General features: G+C 34.4%; 1 long non-coding RNA gene across 1 annotated transcript in view; it reads right to left on the bottom strand.

Moving 5' to 3' along the window:
• Nucleotides 1-11,887: 11,887 nt before the first annotated feature.
• The window catches only part of LOC147822544 (uncharacterized), an 89,159-nt gene continuing 81,122 nt past the window's right edge, over nt 11,888-19,924 (bottom strand). The window contains exon 3 of the long non-coding RNA XR_015445603.1: nt 11,888-12,064. This is a non-coding gene — a long non-coding RNA (uncharacterized LOC147822544). The remainder of the gene's footprint in view (nt 12,065-19,924) is intronic.

The raw sequence follows: 19,924 nt of genomic DNA, 5'->3' as shown, positions 1-19,924 counted from the left end.
AATTTGGGAGGTCTGATTTTTTTAAGTTCTTCATATATTCTAGATAGTAGATCTTTGAAGGATTGCTGGTGAAAATTTTTTTACCACATTGTGGGTTGTCTCATCATACTGTTTTGGTTTCTCTTGCTGTGCAGAAGCTTTTTAATAAGAGATTCCACTTGTTGATTGTGCTAGTTCATGGGTAACTGAGGTTTTGTTCATAAAATCTTTTCCTACACCAATGTCTTCAAGAGTTCTTCCTAACCTCTTTCCTACTGGTTTAATGTTTCTGTTTTAATATTTACATCTTTAATCCATTTGGATTTTAGTTTAGTTCATGGTGAGAGATATAGGTCTAGTTTTAATCTTTGGCAAGTTGAAACCCAGTTTTTTCAGCACCATTTATTAATGAAGCTATCTTTCCTCCAGTGAGGGTGTTTGGCTCCTTTGTCAAAGATGAGGTGGCTGAGTGTGTCTGGAGTTGTTTCTGCATCTTCTAATCTGTTCCACTGGTTCTCAGGTCTGTTTTGTTGCCAGTATTATGCTGTTTTTATTACAGTAGCTTTGTAGTATAGTTTCAAGTTGGGGATTGTGATAGCCCCTACCTTGTCTTTATTGCCTAGTATTATTTTTGCTATTCTAGGTCTCTTCTTGTTCCAAATGAACTTTTTTATTGTTTTCTCCAGGTCTGTGGAGTATGCTGCTGGGATTTCAATTGGGATTGCATTGAATCTATATAGCAGTTTTGGAAGTATGGCCATTTTCACTATGTTAATTCTTCCTACCCAGGAGAAAGGGATGTCTTCCCATTTTCTGATATCTTCTTTGATCTCTTTTTTCAGAGTGCTATCTTTTTCAGAGTAGAGTTCTTTAATTTCCTTTATTAGGTTGATTCCTAGGTATTTCCATTTTTTGGATGCTATTATGAAAGGAATTGATTGCCCCATTTCTCTCTCAGTCTGTTTTTTGTGTACAGAAAAGCTATTGATTTTTATATGTTGACCTTGTATCCAGCTGCTTTACTGAATTTAGTTATTAAGTCTAGAAGACTTTTGGTGGAGTTCTTGGGGTCTTTTATATAAACTATCATGTCATCTGCAAATAATGACAATTTGACTTCTTCATTTCCTATCTTTACTCCTTTCTTTCTCTTGTCTTATTGCTGTGGCTAATGTTTCCAAAACTATATTGAACAGGAGTGGTAGTAGTGGACATCCTTCTCTTGTTCCTGATTTCACTGTGAAGGATTTCAGTTTTTGACCATTTAATATGATATTGGCTGTTGGTTTTTCATAGATGGCTTTTATCAGATCGAGTTAGAGTCCATCTATTCCAAGTTTTTAAAAGTTTTTTTTTATTATAAATGCATGTTGGATTTTGTCAAATGCTTTTTCTACATCCATTGAAATGATCATATGGTTTTTGTCCTTGGTTCTATTAATATTGTGTATAACATTTATTGATTTGCATATGTTGAAACATCTCTGCATCCCTGGGATGAATCCCACTTGGTCAGGGTGTATAATCTTCTTGATGATCTTCTACATTCTATTTGCCATTATCTTATTAAGGATTTTTGAATCTATGTTCATTAGTGAGATTGGCCTACAGTTCTATTTTTCAGTTTGGTCTTTCTCTGCTTTGGGAATCAAGGCGATGCTTGCTTTCAGGAATGAATCCAGGAGTATTGCTTCCCTTTCAATTTCTTTTGAGAGTTTAAACAGCAGTGGCGGTAGTTCCTCTCTAAATGTTTTGTAGAATTCAGCAGTGAAGCCATCAGAACCTGTGCTTTTCTTTGTTGGCAAGTTTTAAAATACATTTTCAATTTCATTGATTGATATTGGGTCGTTTAGAATTTTTAGGTCTTCTGCTTTCAACTTTGGCCATTCACGGGTATCTAGGAACCTGTCCATTTCTTCTGTATTTTCCATCTTATTGGTGTATACGTTCTCAAAGTAGGTATTGATGATCCTCTGGATTTCTGCTGGGTCCATTGTAATTTCACCCTTTTCATTTCTAATTGCATGGATTTTGGCATTTTCTTTCTTTCTTTTTTTTGATAAGTTTGGCTAAGGGTTTGGCAATTTTGTTTATTCTTTTGAAGGACCAACTCTTGGCTTCATTGATTTTTTTGTATTGTTCTCTTACTCTGCATTGCATTGTTTTCTGCTCTGATCTTTATAATTTCTGCCCTTGTATGAGTTTTGGGTTTGTCCTGCTCTTCTTTTTCTAGAAGCTTGAGGTGCAGCATCAGGTTATGTAATTGAGCTCGCTCTGTTTTCCTAATGTGAGTATTCACTCCTATGAATTTCCCTCATAGGACTGCTTTCATTGTGTCCCATAGATTCTGATATGTTATATTAGCATTGTCATTTAATTGTAGGAACTGTCTGATTTCTTCTTTAATTTCCTCTGTGACCCATTGGTTATTCAGAAGTTTGTTGTGCAGTTTCCCTCTGTTTCTGAAATTCTTGTGGTTTCTTTTGCTATTGATCTCCAATTTTATCGCACTATGGTCTGTCAATATACAGGGGATAACTTCAATTCCTTTGCACTGACTTAAATATGTTGTATGAGCGAGTATGTGGTCTATTCTAGAAAATGACCCATGTGCAGCTGAAAAGAATGTGTATTCTGATTTTGTGGGGTGGAACACGCTGTAAACATCTGTTAAGTTCATTTGTTCAAGAGTTTGACTGAGTTATAGTATTTCACTGTTTATCTTTTGTCTAGTTAATCTACCTATTTGTGACAGTGGGGTATTAAGGTCCCCAACTACTATTGTATTAGTGTTTATATGATTTTTCATGCCCTTTAGTATTTGTTTTATATAGTTGGGTTCACTAGTGTTTGGTGCATATATATTAATGATTGTCATCTCTTCCTCTTGGATTGTTCCCTTTACAAGGATGTGGTATCCTTTGTCTCTCTTAATCAGTGTTTGTTTGAAATCCACTTGATCTACAAAGAGGATAGCTACTCCTGCTTTTTTTCAGGTTCCTGTCACATGGAGTATTGTTTTCCACCCTTTAACTTTCAGTCTGGGCCACACAGCTGCTCTCCAGGATCTGCCTGCACTTAAGGGATGGAATGGCTTCTGGTGGGAACCCGCATGCCTGTGCAGCTCCTCTCTGGGCAGTCTCCTGGCCTTGGGGGCTCTACCAGAGCCTCTGGTGTTGGTGTGGACCCTAGGATGGGATTCACCTGCAGCCCAGCAGGTCTGGGCCACACAGTTGCTCCCAGGCCTCTACCTGCACTTAGGGATGGAGTCACGGGCCTCTGGCTGGAGCCTGCATGCCCATGCAGTTCCTCTCTCAGCAGCCTCCTTTTTGCAATTCCAAACCACATAGATAGTAATTTGTCTTAAGAAAAATAAAAAGAAAGCAATTGGTCTGCCCTCTCCCAACCTACAAATCTTGTTTGCTTTTTCATGCTCTCTGTGCTTAGCTAGTTCATCATACTGCATGAATCATAAATAAGCCAACTCCCTGAGCACTGAAGAGATTTAGCTAGTGTGTGTGATCTTTGTATATGAAGAGTTCATAACAAACCACAAAGTCTAGGTGAAGTGGGCTCTGCAGATGAGGTTGGAGTTTAAGAGGCCCTTATAACATTGGTATAAAACACTGGGTCTTCGAAGATGAGTATTATCAAAAAGTAGATAAATTGGAAAATGATTTACAAGTGAAGAAAAACATAAGAGAAAATGTTCAGAACTGGGAAATTGAATGGTTCTCTTTTAGAATGATAAATAACTCGGAATGGCTCAGTGTGTGGTCTATGATAGATGCACAAAAGTAAGGCTGAGGAGCTTGGGGTTCAAATGGATTATATGCATATATACAGATAATCCTCAACTTATAATAGTTCAACTTAGAATTTTTCCTTTCCGATGGCACAAAAACAATATGCATTCAATATAAACTGTATTTCAAATTTTTAATGTTGATCTTTTACTGGACTAGTGATAAGTAGTACAATAACTTTTATGATGTTGTACAAAAGCAGCAACCTGGAACTCCCAGTCAGCCATACAATAAGGGGGGTAAACAACCAATCCTATAGTATACCTGTGTTGCTAAGCTATGGTATTCTGAAGGTTAGGTGTATTAAATGCATTTTTAATTTATACTATTTTCAATTTATGACAAACTTACTAAGATATGTTCCTATCATAAACCAAGAAGCATCTCTATATATACATATATATAGACTAGTATATATCCACATATAATAGTATATATAATATATTATATATATTTAGAAAATGTTAATACATTGTGTATATATAATATATTTATATATATTATATATATTTAGAAAAAGTTAACACATTGTGTATATATATAATATATTTAGAAAAAGTTAACACATTGCCTAGTATATATTGGGGCACTGAATATTTAACAATTGAATGAATTAGGGAATAAATTAAGAAGGATCTTATATGCTACAGGTTATATGCCAGAAGACATTTAAACTTTATCCTGTATGCAGTAGGCAAACAAGGGGGATCATATTTCAAAGGAAAATGTCTTTCACAAAGTCACTGATCTACAAATATTTATTAAATGACAGAATAAGTGCCTACAAACTGCTGCATATGTATAATTAAAAACAAACAAATGAAAACACCTAAAGGCTGGAAGATCAGGTCAAAGGCAAGTGCAGTCTTTAGGAGAGAAATGATAAAAGGCTGAATTAGGTCAGTAGTAGCCAAGTTAAAGAATGATGGGGTAGATTCATAAGAAATTTTAGAATTTGAATTAGAACTTGGTGTTCACTAGATATGGGACATTAGGAAAGATTTGAAGGTTGTACTGTCTGTTCTGGGTAAAATATAATGATGTCATTTTTACCAACACAGAGCACACAAGAGAAAGAGGAAAATTTGAAGGAAGGAGATTAAAATTTTGGTTTTGAACAAGTTGATTTCAGCGCACCTGTGGGACACCTTCACAGCCAAGTGAAGGTGTCTAGGAGGGAAATAGTGCATACAACTCAGAAAAAAAGATAACAATGCTGGATCTAGAATTAGAAATCTCAAAAGGTCAGGGATTTTCATCCCTTGCCGCACATCAGAATCACTTGGGAGTTAAAACAAACAAACAAACAAACAAACAAAAACCTATGGGTTTCCGGGGCCACTTTGGCCTAAATAAGTCAGTAATTCTGAGGTTGAGACTTGTACAAAATTATGTTTTAATAGCTCCCCAGGATAGGGCTGGGGATTTAGCTCAGTGGCACCGTGCCTGCCTCGCAAGCTCAAGGTCCTGAGTTCAATCCCCGGTACCACCAAAAACACCCCACAAAAAACAAAAAAACAACAATAAAAGCTCCCCGGGTGATTATAATACATAGTCACTATGCTAAGAAGCACTAACATGATGGATAGTTAATACCAAGCAAGAAGAAACTTCAGGAGAGTATATAGAGATTTTTTTTTTAAGTATCAGTGGAAAAACACTGGAGAAAAACAACTTTTAAGAACAGGTAGAAGAACAAGGTAATCAGAGACTAAAAATGAGTGGACAGAAAAATAAGGATGAAGATCTAGTATAAAGTAATATCAGTTAAGCAAGAGAAGAGAGCATTAAAAAGAAAAATGTATATGCAGTAGTATCAAATGTTCACTAGTGTCCCAATATATCAGCCTGGATTGGTTTAAATATGAAACCAGCTGTGGCCTATTAAAGAACAAGAAATTTTCAGATAAAGGTCAAGAAAATTGTGAATCCTTTAGTTACTATTCAGCCTTGGTGAGAGTTGAATGCCCAGGAAAATAGCAAAGATATTTAAAAAATAGACTGGCTGGGAGAAGTGCCATAGGTTAAATCTGCCACCCTCACACCTTTTTCCAGCCATCATCCTTTGAATTCTTAACTTTGAAAAACTGCTTGAAAAGTAACTAGAACTATGCTTCTCTGTAACTTTCTTGGGGAAAATGGAAAAATCCAGTGTAAATATAAGCAGAGTAGCTCTCATAAACTAACAAATCCTGGAAAGAGTAAAGGTGCTTAGTACTTGTGTGGAGAGATTTGACCAATAACACCATGCAAAAGCTGTTATTCCTTCTAATTTCAGACTCTGAGGACAGCCAAAGGATGGTAAAATGCTACTTCAACTACAGAAGGAATGTGTTACAGTGCCACCTGCTGGTAAAACTAAGACCAGAAACGAGTTCCTTTTCTTTTAAATCATTAATTCCTCTAAGTTGGATTGAAAAACAGACAAATAAGTTTTATCATAATTTATAATTGAGATCCATGCCTTATTAATTTCTTTTACACAAGGTACATTTTCAGAATTAAAAATAAATCTCCAATTGAACACATTTCTATTACAGCAAATAGCACGTAAGTAAAAACACTACTCCAGGACTACAATGTACTACCCAACTTGGCCCCAACTTTCCAATCTGAGGCACCTCAATCCACATTTCCTTTAAGATTCTCAATGTATTTCCTATAATTATAAAACAGGAGAGATATTCAAGACACCAGCTGTCCATCTACTTGTTTCTGTACAAATGTTTCCTAACTAGTTCAATCTTATACTATCTTCCAGTCAATCTGAGTGACTTAGTATTCAAAAATAGCCTGAACTTTACACATTCATACATTTGACCCGGCTGTTTCCTTTGCTATCTCCCATCAGTATTCCTAACCCAGTCTTCATAGTCAAAGTCAAATGACACCTTTTCCATTAAGCCTTCCCTAATCAGACTTACTCCTAGATGGAAATAATATCCCCTTCATTTCAGTTGTATTTGTGCCTCTTATATGACTTTTATTATTTTATACATTTCATAGGAGTTATAAATAAGACATTTATATTATAGTGATGAGAACATTTGGAATCTATTGATAATCTGAAACTCAGATTTGCTTCTTAATAGTTGGAGACCTTAGATAAACTCATCCTCCCTGCCTGAACTCTAGTTTTATCACCAGTAAAGTGAATTTAATAATGTCCACACAAATGCACAGAATGGCAGATTATTTAAGAGCAGGGCTCTGGAGCCAGATAAATCTGGATTTAAATCTTGGCTCTGTCCCTAGTTACGCAGAAGTGGTCAAATTATTTAGCTATTCCAAGTCTCAGTGTCCCTATCTATAAATCTAAATAAGAGTAGGACATGTCTACCTTATGGCTTTTGTCTGATAAGATGTATTCACATCTTATTAAAGGTGCCTGGCATACGGTAGCATACAATGTATGTTAATTTCTCCTTTCTCCCTAATTTATTTGGTTCCTTGAGAGTAAAAAGCACGTCTTGCCCATTTCTGAGTCTCCCAGAGGTACCAGGAAAAAGAATTTTATATAGTCTGTTTGTATATTTGGTGAATTAATAAATGGTATGTTTCTGCATTATTCCTTACCAGAATTTTGTTTTATGTAATCATTGATTTGTTTTTTGACAAGGCAGGGATGTTGAATTCATGTATTCATCTCAAGTGTTTAATGATAACCTATTAAAAACCATGTGTTTCTTGTTTGAATCCTTTTATGGAGAGCACATGTACAACATAGATCTCATAAGTCACACCCACAGAAAGAAACAGGGCTCGTTTCTTCTTAGCCTGGGGGAAGGGCATTGAATGCCAAAGCATATCTTTTAGAGAACAGTCCTAGTGCAATCCTTCCAAAATACCATGTCCCCCTATGATGGGTTTAATAAATACAAGGAAGCACAAATAAGGCAAGAATGAAAATATGAACAAAAGTTTTATACTACATATTCAATATCTCTCTGATGGACTAGAGGTATCATGAGTATTATAAGAAATATCTGGGTATCAGCTTTCCCGACAGACAAAACTATAGTAGGCATTAAGGGTACACTTTTTCAGAGCACATTATTTCCTTTAGGGCAAATTACACCTGTACAAGTCAGCAGAGCCACAAGGGATGCATTCTAGCCTGATAAGCCTACATGAGTTGGGTTATGATAGAAACTCACCCTAGCAGAAATAACAGGCATTCAAAGTTCTTCTCAACTCCACCAAATACAATATCCTTTCATTCCAAAACAACAGAAGAGGAAGGAGCCCATTCACTGCAGTTCTTGGGTGTTCTTATTGCATTAAATTCCTAAATTCCATTTTCAGAATTAACAAAAGGTTCAATTATTCTTCTTTATTTCTCATTCATTAACTTTATGGACAGTAATAAATCCAACATGGAATCAAACTTGGTAATTTCTGTATTTGGATGATGTTATATAGCTGAACAGGATACTCACAAGGAATTATTTTCAGACTTCCCTGCATTTGAATACATTAACTATTTTGATTAGACTCATTATCTACACATTTCTATTTAAATAGGGTGTGTCATTAAAGACTACAATATTTCAATTATATCAGATCTTGTTATATAATAACCAAAATAATAATGCATTTATGTAGTTGTTAACTTCCAAGGTTCTTGGACTCCAAGAACATACTCATAACCAACTTGGAGATTTTAGTAAATAATGTGATCTTTTTCATTTTGATTTACATTGGAGAAAATTCCTTAATTGTCAATACATAGTTATTAAATATGTAATTGGAAAGAACTCTAATGTACATTTGTAGAAATATAGGATAATACAATGACATTTGTGGACTATTTGTTAGAATCTTGAAATTTAAATGACAACTTTATCCAACATTGTCATTTCTAGGAATGTATCCTACAAAAACATTTGCTCTTCTAGAGTACAAAGATCTATGCAATATGGGGATTCCTTGCAGCAGTGTTTTAGAACAGCATAACCTAATGATGAAAGTTTAAATTCCATAAATAGAGCATAAATTTCAAAGCCCACACAATGAAATACTGCATAGTATTTAACATATGAGTTAGATACATATTGTCAAGGATTGGAGATAATAGATTTAAATATCACAAGAAATAACAAGCCATGTTGGAGAATAGTGTGTACAACATGATTCCAAGATTGAAAAATAATTGTGACTTAGGTTACATACATTATCAAGATACAATTACATTCAAAAAGCTATTTGGAAGAATTTGTAAAATATTTAATGATGTATTAACTCTAGAAGTGAAAATGCAAGAAGGTCTTTTATTTTGATGTAATTGAACTTTTATTAAGCATGACACACTATTATAAGAAAAATAATAAAGCAATCCAACTCCTTCATTTCTAAGATATAGTAAGTAAAAAAAAAACAAGAACCAAAAAAAAAAATAGATAGATTTTTTCATATTTGTGCATAAAGAAACATAATTAAAAGTATTGTGCAAAAAAGGAAAAAATACCAGAAACTAAAGAAACTGATTATAAATGGGGCAATGTGTGGACCAGGAGGATGCGACAGATAGAGCAATGAAATTTCCTTGATTTATTCTTTTCTCTCTAATTTTGAATTTTCAATGATATAAATATTCTATATACATATTTAAACATAAAATTTAATCAAATATTATAAAAAAGCAAATTTTGCAGAAACAGACACACATTAAGATATTTATACATCAAATTAATAATACGAATAACAAAGACAGAGAAAAATATATTAATTCAAGCAACTTTTGCACACAACAAACTGATTATCCTTAAGGATAAAAATGATTGCAAAATATATTTATTTAATAAATTTGTTGTTGGTAGCGATTTTAATGTAGTCATTCTGAAACTATTTTGTATAATTTACTTGACAAAACAAATTAGTACATTGATATTTATTAAAATGATAGTATTCACTGTAGGGAAAAGGGGATAAATGTATGGAATGGAAAAATGTGAAAGAAAAACCATGGATGTTTGATTTGAATTGAAAGAATCCAAATGAAATCACAATTGAAAATGGTTTCTGAATACCACTTTCCACTGAAAGGAATCATTGCCAAGGTAATCCCATAACATAGTCTTAGGATAGCAAGCAAGGGAGTGCTCTAAGAATGATGGGATATCAAAGAGGAACAGGGAAACTTCTACTTTAGACTATGATAAAATTACTGGCAATAGCCCAGCATTCCCACAGTAAACAAAGGTAAACGTGGACAAACTACATGAAGCAATCATTTTCAAGCAGTATAAGACTGTGAGCTCAGAAAAAATAAAAACTCATGAACTAAGCCCCATAATCAACTCAGCTCTCCACCTGGGGATGATTCCCCAATCATAATATAATGAGTTAAAATCCTAATTGAGCCAAATAGTCCCACTGACCTGAAGCTACAGGAATCAAAGTCTAAGGCAGGTTGAAACATTTTGAACCTGATTCTGCAAAAAGAGAATAGCTCACAGAGAGCGTGTCTCATGAAATCTGTGTGGGAGTTTTCCATGATTTTGCATAGGACTACAATAAACTTGCTTAGGAAAAAACTACCAAAGGCTTATCAGCAAGGAGTTACCACTACAAGATTAATAATGTAACAGTGATATTAAAGGACATGTAGTGCTAGGCAACACCTTGTTAATATCTGGGCATCCTGCTAAGACTTCAAAAAGTTCTGGCCATACAAGAAAGAAACATGCCATAGAACAGGGTCTATGCTACACCCTCCATAACAAAGCCTAAAGCCAAGGCCTGTAAAGATACAGAGGAAAGCTTAGAGACTGAGGCTCACCGAGATACAGGTAATTGGAACATAAATTGGGTTTTCAACAGATCTATTTGAACAAAGTTTAAAAAACAAGATCCAAAAGTTCAACACTGAACTTTTACTGTAACAATCACTAATAGTCTTTAGAAAAAAAATGACAGAATATAGTATCTACATAGTGTATTAACAAATTCCAGTACATAATAGAATAATCACTTGATATCAGAAAGATAATAACCCACATCAAAGAAAGGAACAATCAAAAACTCAAACTGGGGATGGCCCAGACACTGTTATTCAGAAGAAAGTGTTTAAAATATCTATAATAAATATGTTCAAAGAACTCATTAAAAATTCGCTCAAAGACGAAAAGAAATATATGGCCATAATGAGTGAATGAGATGAGATAGTAAATATCAACATAAAAGTATAAACTATAAAAAGATGCAAATAGAAATTATAACACCGAAAAGTATACTGAAGTGAAATTTTCAGTGGGTGGGTTTATAGAAGATGGAAAAGGATCCAGTGATCTTGAAGACAGATTAATAAAAATTTTCCAGTTCTAAAAGCAGAAAAGCAATTAAGGTAGAATTAGCAGAATCAAACATAACTGTCAGAAGAATTGCAGGATAAAAGTTTGACAGTGTTACAGAAAAACATATGAAAAATACTGTAATTAAACATTTCTCAAATTTAATTTAAATAATCTAATTTAACAATTTAAATTTTAATTTAAAATACTAAAAGAGAGCCAGGCATGGTGATGTATGTCTGTAATCCAAGTATGCAGGAGGCTGAGGCAGGAGGTTTTCCATGAATTTGAGGCCAGCCTGGGCTACATAGCAAGACCCTGTCTTTAAAAAGGAATTGATCAATCAATCAATCAATCAATAAGAAAGAAAGAGAAAATAATCTCACCTACCCCCTAAGCATGAGAACAGAGAAAATAAAAATATATAGTCTACTCAAAAAATATACATCAGGAAAAGAAAAACTTGTATAAATATTTTAATACTAAACTTACTGAGATATCATGAAACATATACAAGTCATCTTTGGCCTCTAAAATTATACAAGGGGCTCAAAGTGGTAGCCAGTAGCTCCCAGACATGTATTAATATGGCAAACTGATGAAGTATGCATACATTTTTTGGGCAGACTCTCTCTCTCTCTCTCTCTCTCTCTCTCTCTCTCTCTCTATATATATATATATATATATATATATATATATATATATGAGTCAAAAAACAAAGATAAAGACCCAAATGCAGCCTGGAAAAAAGATACATTACATACAAAAAAACAATAAGAGTACCAACTAATTCTTTTATTTGAAGCAAAAGAAGCCAGAAATCAACGTAATGACATCTTTAACTAATAACACTGTCAATCCAGCATGCTTTAACCAGGGAAATAATTCTCAAAGTTGATGGTGAAATAAAAGACATCTTCAGGGCCAGGGATTTAGCTCAGTGGTGCTGCCGCCTGCCTCGCAAGCACAAGAACCCAAGTTCAATACCTGGTACCAAAAAAAAAAAAAAAAGATAAAGACATTTTCACATAAATAAAGACAGAAAGATTTTGTTTCTAGCATACTTTTCCACAAGCGGAGAAGAAAAATATTAAGACTGACTTCAAGTTATAAAATTATCAAAAATAGGCAATGGAATAGATTTAGGATATAGGCCATAGACATAATAAAACAGTTATAACTGAAAAGCCAATGGAAGACATAAGATACATGGGAAAATGTAAAAGCTATTTTTTCTGCTTCTGATAAGTACTGAGAAAACAAAAGTCATTTCAAGCAAAAATAAGGCCGATATAAAGGGATTTCTTAATAAATAGAAGATATAACAACAAAACAAGGTTAAAGGGCTACCTAAACAGAATTACACTACTATAAAGTGAGTTTGAAATATAAAATGAGACACAGGAGATGAAAAGTAGAAGTGAAAAAGGATACACAGGAACAGGAGAGTAGTGAATAAAAGATTTTTTTTCTAATTTTATTTTATTGGTACATTTTATGTGTACAATATAATGACATCATCATTGGAAATTTGCACCTTTACATAATCTCTCTTGGTTCTTATGTTTCCCACTTCCTGTCCTCCCTTCAACCCTTCCATCCCACCCTATTTACAAAGACTTTGTTTCCAAGTTTTCATTTTCTTATATTAATTCCATTCCCTTCTTTCCTTTCCCCTACCCATCACACTTCCCCTTCCCCTTTGCCCCTTTTCTTCCTAATTCACATTATATATTATACCTTTTAGTCCTTATTTACACTTTCAGTTTCTCACACTAGAGAAACTATTTGGTATTTATACATGTGTGTCCTCTTTATTTCACTTAAGAGTATCACCTCAATGCGCATCCAGTTAGCTATAGATGTCTCTAATTTCTCATTTTTTATGGCTGAGCAGTACTCCATTTTATAAAAAAAAAAAAAAAAAACCTCACATTTTCTTTATCCAGTCTCCAGTTGATGGGCATTTGGGCTGTTTCCACGTTTTAGCTACTACAAATTGTGCTGCTATGAACATGGGTACACATATATCATTGTGGTATGATTCTTTTAATTCTTTGGGGAAGATACACAGTAGCAGAATAGCTGGGTCAAATGGGACTTCCAGTCTTAGTTATTTGGGGTATCTCCGTACTGATTTCCACAGTGGTTGCACCAGTCTACAATCCCACCACCAGTGGAGCAGGGTTCCTCTTTCCCCACAGCCCTGCCAGCATTCGCTATTGGTTGATTTCATGATAGCAGCCATTCTTTCTGGAGTGAGGTGGAAACTCAGTGTTGTTTTCATTTGCATCTCTCGAATGACCAGTGATGTTGAGCATTTTTTCATGTATTTATTTGCTATTTCTACTTCTTTGTCTGAGAAATGTCTGTTCATTTTAGATGCTCATTTTTAGACTAGGTCTTTAAATTTGGGAGGTCTGATTTTTTTTAAGTTCTTTATAGATTTGAGATAGTAGACCTTTGTCTGAGGAACAGCAGATGAAGATTTTTTACCACATTGCGGGTTGTCTCTTCACACTGTTGGTGGTTTATCTTGCTGTGCAGAAGCTTTTTAATAAGAACAGATCCCACTCGTTGATTGTTTGTGCTAGTTTACAGGCAACTGAGGTTTTGTTCATAAAATCTTTTCCTACACCGATGTCTTCAAGAGTTCTACTTAACCTCTGTTCCAGGCGATTCGGCGTTTCAATTTTAATATTTAGATACTTAATTCATTTAGATTTGTTTGGTGCATGGTGAGAGAAATAGGTCTAGTTTTAATCTTTGGCAAGTTGAAACCCAATTTATCTAGCACCATTTATGAAAGAGGCTATCTTTCCTCCAGTGAGGGTGTTTGGCTCCTTTAGCAAAAATGAGAGGACTGTGTCTGGAGTTGTTTCTGCATCTTCTAATCTGTTCCACTGGTGCTCAGGTCTGTTTCTTTGCCAGTACTATGCTGTTTTTATCACAGTAGCTTTGTAGTATGGCTTCAAGTTGGGGATTGTGATACCCCATGCCATGTCTCTGTTACCTAGAATTGCTTTTGCTACTCTGGGTCTCTTCTTGTTCGAAATGAATTTTTGGACTGTTTTCTCAAGGTCCATGAAGTATGTTGCTGGGATTTCAATTGGGATTTCATTGAATCTATATAACAGTTTTGGAAGTATGGGTATTTTCAGTATATTGATCCTTCCTACCTAGGAGAAGGGGATGTATTTTCATTTTCTGATATCTTCTTCAATCTCTATTTTCAGAGTGTAATAGTTTTCAGAGAAGAGGTCTTTGATTTCTTTCATTAGGTTGATTCCTAGGTATTACAGTGTTTTGGATGCTACTGTGAAAGGAATTGTTTGCCCCATTTTTCTCAGTGAGTCTATTGTTCATGTAGAGGAAAGCTATTGATTTTTGTGTGTTGACCTTGTATCCAGGTACTCCACTGAATTTGATGATTAAGTCTAGACTTTTGGTGGAGTTCTTGGGGTCTTTTATATAGAGTATCATGTCATCTGCAAATAATGACAATTTGACTTCTTCATTTCCTATCTTTATTCCTTTTATTTCATTCTCTTGTCTAATTGTTGTGGCTAATGTTTCCAAAACTATAGTGAACAACAGTGGTGATAGTAGACATCCTTGTCTCATTCTTGATTTTATTGTGAAGGATTTCAGTTTTTGACCACGCAGTATGATATTGGCTGTTGGTTTTCCATAGATGACATTTATTAGATTGAGAGAGAGAGACCATCTATTCCAATTTTTGTAGGGTTTTTATCATAAAGGCATGTTGGAATTTGTCAAATGCTCTTTCTGCATCTATTGAGATAATCACATGGTTTTTGTTCTTGGCTCTATTGATATAGTGTATTACATTGATTGATTTGAGTATATTGAACCATCCCTGCATCCCTGGGATGAATCCCACTTGGTCAGGGTGTATGATCTTTTTGATGATCTTCTGCATTCTATTTGCCAGTATCTTATTAAGGATTTTTGAATCTATGTTCATTAGTGAGATTGGCCTATAGTTCTCTTTTTCGGTTGGGTCTTTCTCTGCTTTGGGGATCAAGGTGATGCTTGCTTCCAGGAATGAATTTGGGAGTACTGCTTCCCTTTCAATTTCATTGAAGAGTTTAAACAGTAGTGGCAGCAGTTCCTCTCTAAATGTCTCGTAGAATTCATCAGTGAAGCCATAAGGACCTGGGATTTTCTTTGTTGGTGAAGTTTTAATTCCCTTTCCAATTTCATTGGTTGATATTGGGAGGTTTAAAATTTTTAGGTCTTCTTCATTCAACTTTGGTAATTCATAAGTATTTCAGAATCTGTCCATTTGTTCTGTATTTTCCATCTTATTGGTGTATAGGTTCTGGAAGTAGGTATTGATGATCCTCTGGATTTCTGCTGGGTCTGTTTTAATTTCACTCTTTTCATTCCTAATTATATGGATTTGGGCCTTTTCTTTCCTTTTTCTGATTAAATTTGGCTAAGGGTTTGTCAATTTTGTTGATTCTTTTGAAGAACTAACTCTTGGCTTCATTGATTTTTTGTATTGTTCTCTTAGTCTCCATTGTATTGATTTTTGCTCTCATCTTTATAACGTGCTCTCTTGTGTGAGCTTTGGGTTTGTCCTGCTCTTCTTTCTCTAGAAGCTTGAGGTTCAGCATCAGGTTGTTTAATTGGGCTCACTCTGTTTTCCTAATATGTGTATTCACTGCAATGAATTTCCATCATAAGACTGCCTTCATTGTGTCCCATAGAGTCTAATATGTTGTACTGGCATTGTCATTAAATTATAGGTGCTGTCCAATTTCTTCTTTAATATCCTCTGTGACCCATTGGTTATTCAGATGTGTGTTGTTCAATTTCCATGTGTTTATGTAATTTTTGTGTTTTCTTTTGCTATTGATCTGCAATTTCATCGCACTATGGTCTGATAATATACAGGGGATAACTTCAATTCCTTTGCATTTACTTATACATGTTTTATGAGTTAGTATGTGGTCTGTTTTGGAGAACTATCCATGTGGAGCTGAAAAGAATGTGTATTCTGATTTTGTGGGGTGGAACACACTGCCAACATCTGTTAAATTCATTTGTTCAAGAGTTCGATTGAGTTCTAGTATTTCCTTAGTTATTTTTTGTCTAGTTGATCTATCTATTTGTGATAGTGGGGTGTTGAGGTCCCCCACTACTATTGTATTAGTGCATATATGACTTTTCATGTCTGTTAGTATTTGTTTTATATAGTTGGGTGTATTAGTATTTTGTGCATAGATATTTATGATTGTCGTCTCTTCCTGTTGGATTGTTTCCTTTACAAGGATGTAGTGTCCTTTGTCTCTCTTAATCAGTGTTGGTTTGAAATCCACTTGATCTGCAAAGTGGAAAGCTACCCCTTTTTTTTCGGGTTTATGTCACATGGATTATTGTTTTCCACCCTTTAACTTTCAATCTGTGAGTTTCGTTTTGAATTAAGTATGTTTCTTATATGCAGCATATTTTTGGATTTTGCTTCTTGACTCATTCTGCCTGTGTATCTCCTTTGATTGGCAAATTGAGACCATTAACATTGATGGTTATAACTGATTCTTATTGGCTTATCATTGTCATGACCTTTTCTTTTTGTTGGATTCTCCCCCTTTACATTTAATTTATTGTCTCGACCAATGGGTTCATTCTGCTGTGCTTCCTGGGGTTGTTTTCCTCATTGTCTGTTCCTAGGATATTATCTAAAGTTTTACGGAGTGCTGGTTTGGTATTCATGAAGTTCCTAAGTTGCTCTTTGTCATGAAAGTATCTTATTTCTCCATCCATTTTGAAAGATAATTTTTCAGGTTACATCAGTCTGGGTTGGAGGCTGTTTTCCCTTAGATCTTGGAATACATCACTCCAAGCTCTTCTTGCCTTGAGGGCTTGCGTTGAGAAGTCTGCTGTAATTCTGATGTGCTTGCCTTTGTATGTGATTTGTTTCTTTTCTCTAACTGGTGGTAGAACTTTGCTCTTCTGTTGGGTTTCTGGAATCTTTACAATTATATGCCTATTTGTAGATTTTTTTTTTTTGATCAAGGCTATTTCGAGTCCTATAAGCCTCACTTATCAGTATGTCAAGTTTTTTCCCCTGCTTGGGAAATTTTCTGCCATTACATCTGTGAACAGTTTTTTATGTCATCTGCACTCTCTCCTGTTTCTTTGTTGACTCCAATCAGTCTTATTTATTTATTTATTTTTTTGGTACCGGGGATCGAACTCGGGACCTTGCACCTGCAAGGCAGGCCCCAGAACCGCTGAGCTAAATCCTCGGTCCAATTCTTTTTATCTTTTTTTGTTTGTTTGTTTTTGTACTGGGGATTGAACTCAGGTCCTTGCGTTTGCAAGGCAGGTGGTGGAGCCACTGAGCTAAATCCCCAGCCCTCCAATCAGTCTTATGTTATTCTTCTTTGCATCATCTAGTAGCTGCTGGATTGATTTCTTGTGTTCCCTTTCAATTTTGAAGCAATTTTTCTTTTCCTGGTCACTAATTGCAATCTTATCTAATATATCTGAAATTCTGTCCTCACTTTGGCTCATTCCACTGTGTAGACTTTCAATGGAGTTTTTAATCTTCTAGAAATCTGTTTGTATGTGTTTTATGGATTCCATTTCTTTCCTCTGTTGGGATTCCATCATGTTCCTCAGCTCCTCTATTTTTTATCTGTGTCCTCTCTAGACTTATTAATCATGTCTTGCACTATGGGCACAATTTCTGCTGTTATGTGAGAAATTATTTCTGATTTCAGTTTTTCCAGATACTCTTTTGTTGCCAGTTCAGAGAATCCAGGTGGTTGAATATCAGAGTGTTCCATCTCCTTTCCCTTTGAGGTTGCTTTAGGTGATCCAGAAGTCTTTTTTTGAGGCTTGTTTACATGTCTTCTCATTTCCAAGGGTGGGGAGTGCTATTGGTGCCCACATACCTCACCACTTCTACGTTGGGAGCAGTGGAATGGCAACTCAGAAGCCCCTTCCTCTGGGCTGGGAGCAGTGGAACGGCTGTGAATAAAAGGTTTGAATTGGAAAGTATGCAGCTGTACTAGATGGACTTGGTAAAGTTAAGGGTGCACATACCCCTATAGCAAGAGTGAGCCAATTATTTTGGTAAAGGGCCAGACAGTATTTCCATCCTTCTAGGCCATACAGTCATTTTTGTATTTAACTCTGCCACTGTAGCACAAAGGCAGCCATAGAGAATATGCAAATAAATATGTGTGCTTGTTTTCAAATTAAAATTTACTTATAAAAGCAGGTGATGTGATAGGCTTGGTCTGCAGGCTATATAGTTTTTGACTCTTGCTCTTAAGCATCTACTAAATATAATTTTAGAAGATACAGTTACAAACCCAATAGAAGACATAAAATACAACACTAAAATTTATTCAGTTGATCCAAAATTAATCAGAAATGGGGCAACAGTAAACAATGATGATGGGGGTAGAAGAGTGGAGACAAAGGGAAAATATATATCAATGTAGCATACTCAAATTCAAGTAGATTAAGAATTATATTTAAGATAAATTGACTAAACACTGTATCTAAAAGACAGAAATTATCAGACTAGATAAAAATCAAAATTCAGTAATACACAGCCTACAAAAGATACAATTTAAATTTAAAACTACAAACAGATTGAGAGAAAAGGGGCAAAATATGATATACCATAAAACAGTAACCATAAGTCAGCAAGTACAGATATATTAACATAGACAAAGTAAAATTCAAAGCAAGTAGAAATACAGGAAATAAAGAAGATAATTCTTTGGGAAGAAAAAACAATACTAGTTATATGTAACCAGCAAGGGTTTCAAACTTCAGGAGGGTAAATTGACATAGGAGAAGGCAAATTGAGACAAATCACAATTTTAATTGGATATAATAACCTGTGACTAACTGATTGAACAAACATTTAAAAACAGTAAGTATATATAATAAATACATTTATCATAAAAAATCAGACTCTAAAAACAGTAAGGACATAAAATTTTAAAAAACTACTCTCAGCTACTTAAACATGATTGATACTTACTGAATGCTATACAGCACAATTCACATGTGCATGTGGAACATTCATTAATAGGTTCCATATGCCATGAAATAAAATAAATCTCAGTAAATTTTAAAAGATTGAAATCTTAGAATATATATTCTTTGACATACATATGGGAATTAGAGATTGTAAAAATAATCTATTAATAATATATTATATGTTTCAAAAAGCTAGAATGTTTTCACCATAAAGAAATGAAAAATGTGTGGAGATAGATATGTTTAACTTGATTTAAACATTATACATATCTCAAAACATCACATGGTGCTCCATTAATATAAATAATTATCTTTATATACCAGTTAAATTTAATTTAATTTTTGAAAATTATAAAGTACTTAAATTTCAAAAACTAAATAACATGAATTTATCAAACTCTAGTTCAAAAAAGAAATCACAAGGGAAATAAGAAATAAACTGTACTACATAATAATGAAAATATTATCAAAATTTCCAGATCTCTGTTAAGGTATTACAAGATAAAAATTTACAGCTTCAAATTCCTTTACTGTAAAGAAGAAAGGTTTTAAGCCCATGATTTGAGTTTCCACCTTAAAAAACCATATAAAAAGAGCAAATTAAACCCAAAGTAGAATGAAAGATAAGGAATGGAGCAGAAATAAGCAACACAGAAAATTAATTGAGTCATTACCTGGTTCTTGAAAAGATTAATAAACATGATAAATCCTTTAACAACCAAGACTAACCAGGGAAAAAAGAGAACATATTAATATCAGGACTAAAAGAGGCAATATTAGAGACATTACAGACATTTTAAAAAAATTTATATG

The sequence above is a fragment of the Heterocephalus glaber genome, unplaced genomic scaffold, assembly GCF_053883595.1.
Source record: "Heterocephalus glaber isolate CG9 unplaced genomic scaffold, H.glaber_assembly_v1.0 deba00001613, whole genome shotgun sequence".
Lineage (NCBI taxonomy): Eukaryota > Metazoa > Chordata > Mammalia > Rodentia > Bathyergidae > Heterocephalus > Heterocephalus glaber.
The sequence above is the reverse complement of the archived record's forward strand: the minus strand, read 5'-3'. Positions and strand labels throughout refer to the sequence as shown.